This window comes from Oncorhynchus nerka, linkage group LG7 (genome assembly GCF_034236695.1).
Source record: "Oncorhynchus nerka isolate Pitt River linkage group LG7, Oner_Uvic_2.0, whole genome shotgun sequence".
In the NCBI taxonomy this organism is placed as follows: Eukaryota; Metazoa; Chordata; class Actinopteri; order Salmoniformes; family Salmonidae; genus Oncorhynchus; species Oncorhynchus nerka.
Genome location: NC_088402.1, coordinates 34,525,422 through 34,529,046, shown reverse-complemented (window position 1 = coordinate 34,529,046; position 3,625 = coordinate 34,525,422).

Sequence of the window (3,625 nt, the reverse complement as noted above, 5' to 3'; positions counted from 1 at the left end):
CTCTGTTGCTACTTAATAGTGGGGTCATGACAGGCCAACCAGGGTAGGCCCAGCACCATGGGAAACGCAGAAGAATCAATAAGGAAGAGACTGATTCTCTCCTTGTGACCCTCCTGCGTAACCATGCCCAGTGAAGCGGAGGCCTCCCTAATTAGCCCTGACCCTAATGGTCGACTCTCTAGGGCGTGCACAGGGAAGGGCATGTCCACAGGAACAATGGGGATCTCTAAACTATGGGCAAATGGTCTGTCAATACAATTCCCAGCTGCACCTGAATCTACGAGCACCTTATGCTGGGAATGCGGGGAAAAATCATAAAAATTAATAAACAAAAACATGTGAGCAACTGTGGGCTCTGTGTGAGCCTGGTGCCGACTCACCTGGGGTGACTCGAGAGTGGGCCCTCAACTCCCAGAGGAACCTCCCCAGCACCGACCGGCAGTGTGCCCTCTGCGACCACAGATGGTGCATGGAACGGCCCCTCCTCCAGTCGGCCTAAGTGCAGCACCTCCCAGCTCCATGGGCATTGCAGCGGCGGTACTGGTGGATGGAATCAACAGACCCCAATCTGGACATCCGCGGGTAGCCAGCAGGTCATCCAACCGGATGGACATGTCTACCAGCTGCTCAAGGTTAGTCCTCACGCAAACTACAATGGTAGTGATCGATCAGGGCCCTGTCGTTCTATCCCGCGCTGGTGGCCAGGGTCCGAAAGTCCAACACAAACTGCTGTGTGCCCCTCATCCCCTGCCTAAGGTGAAAAGGCCATTCACCCGCCGCTCTACACTCAGGTGGGTGGTCGAAAACTGCCCGGAAGCGGCGGGTGAACTCCTCTAATTGGTCCAACACCGCTTCTCCTTCCCCCCATACGGCATTGGCCCACTCCAGGGCTTTCCCTAAGAGGCAGGAGAAAAGGGTGGACACGCTCTCACAGCCCGAAGGGAGCCGGGTGAATGGTTGCCAGGTAAAGCTCCAGCTGGAGTAGGAACCCCTGACATCCCAAAGCCGTCCCATCATACTCCCTCGGAAGAGTGAGACGAATCCCACTGGGACCAGGTGAAGGAGGGGTGGGTAGTGGTGCCATTGGTGGTGTAGGCGGAGGCGCTGGAGGCACTCCTCTTCTATCCCAGCGATCCATCGTCTGCAGGACGCGATCCATAGCGGTGCCAAAATGTTGCAGCATGACCTCATGCTGCTGGACGCGGTCCTCGACCCCTAATACGGGGTTGTTTGCTCCTGCTGGCTCCATATCCTCAAGGTGCGGGATTCTGCCCTTGTCTCAGAATGGTGGGTGTAGCTGGTGTATGCAGTCAGGTGCAGGAGAGCAGAGAATTGGGAGCAATGTAACTATACTCAGAATAATGAATGGTGCAAGGTAAAACAATACACTTGCCCAAACACAAACATAAACTTTTACGCATGGGCAAGAAACAGCACCTGTCGAAATAACCAGTCACCAACATTACTGAACATGATATAAAACAATCCCGCACAACACCATGGGGGAAAGAGAGGGTTAAATACATGAACAATAATTAGGATAATGAAAAACAGCTGTGTAGAAACAAAGACAAAACAAATGTAAAATTAAAAGTGGATTGGCGATGGCTAGTAGACCAGCGATGTCGACCGCCGAGCACCGTCCGAACAAGGAGAGGAACCGACTTCGGCTGTAGTCGTGACACAAGCTTGCTTGTGAACAGTGAAAATCAGCACATAAGCAATAATAGCATTATAATGAATATACAGTAAGTGTCATATGACAGCGGTCAAAATGTTTATTTTACACGCAACAGTTGGATCTCATTTCGCTGTTATCGTTTATCCTCAGTCACCACAAACCTTTGTCACTTTCACTTGATTGCAACACTTCCTACAAACAAGTCGCTTACAGCTGAAACAGGGGTCATAGATTTTGTTCCAAGTGCATCTGCCCACCTTGCAGTTTCTCCTCCCCGGGAGCTGTGTTCAATTTGGCTCATGTAATGACTTGCATGAAATCTTTGCTGCTTCCTCGGCCTTCATAGTGTATGATGCATTTCGCTACACCTGCAATAAAATCTGCTAAACGTGTATGTGACAGATAACATTTTATTTTATTTGATGTCTCTCACTTAGCCCATGCGCCAGACATGATAAAGTCTCTCCTGCTCATGGTGTTGTACATGCACTGCTTGAACAACACCTGTGCTTTGATAGCAGACAGCCAAGTCAAACATGTTGTAGAACACAGCAACAGGCCACCGGCGAGTTCTTCCTTTCACTGTTCCTCCTTTCACCTAGTACAGCCATGCCATCTGATCCAAAACATTATCCGCCACTTTCTCTCCTGCTATCCGATATGGATCCTTTCCCAGATATGGAAAGTCATGCAGCATGAATCACAATAATGATCATCAGAAATGTCATGATCCATTTCTTCCCAGCAATCTGAGTCATTTTCATTCAGATCTTGTAGTAATGCTAACGCAGCATGTGCATCCCTTCATCTTGGTCTTGTCATTGTAAATTATGCACACTCACTGTGTAGACTACTTGGACTGATATAGGGTTAATACCATTTTGAAATTATAATTAGAATAGATCAATACAATAGAATGGCCTTCACTGTGCCGGCCCTGTTCTTCATTCACAATTGGTGATTACATAATTATGCATCGTTCGCTTCCCTTCACTTATCAACTCACCCATTCTCCCCTTTTCCACCCCATCATATTATACTTCCTTTATGTCATCTGTTGTTATATGTGTGAAATGTGTTTCTGTATAGTTTAGGTTCAGTTGAGGCAATTATCGGTGTGATTATCAACTGGGCATGACACATTCAACAAAAAAATTGAAGTAGCAGAGCAGGCCGAAAAAAAGAAGAAAAAAAAAGGCATGTTCTGGTCATAACTCTAGTTCTGTTTGAGATATTGAGATTCTAATAATGACAGTGTGTTACGTATATAGACTTATGTAGGAAAAGTTAAGGAGTAGGGGGACATGGAACAATGGAAGCGTAATTAAACATTTAAATTTGTTTTGAGCAACCATGATGCTCTCTGTCTTTCTAGTGTTAATATACACAATCTCAAATAAATAAATAAATATTTCATTAGGAAGGTCATAAAAAACATGATACAAGGCAATGTATTTCAAAAGAACAGAATAGCATGTTTTGAGTTGTATTTATCTGTGCTTAGTAGCCAAGGCTATGGCTGGGCCATGCCAATCTATGGCTGCCCATGCCAATGAAATAAACTTGTTCATTTAGCAGACATCACAGGGCCCTGCCCTACCTCAGTCAGCACACATACTTTACAGTAAGAATATAATGGAATTTCCAGAATGGCTATTGCTGATTGTCACCAGTAGCCTACTCACATGAGGAATGCATGGAGCCATGGGAAAATGTTATATTTTGAAACAGAGACCATCTCTGCAATTTGTACAGTTGTTTGGCAAAAATAGGTTCATTCGAAACCTTGGAATCTGCACTTTCTGATAGGATATAGCAATCAAAAGGTCTGGCTTGCATGGACCTCTGTAGGACACTGTCAATGCATGCAGTGTAGGTCATCAGTCTCTGTTTTGGTTCAGATGGCAAGGCTGTACGAGGTAAAAGGAGGAACAGTGACAGGAG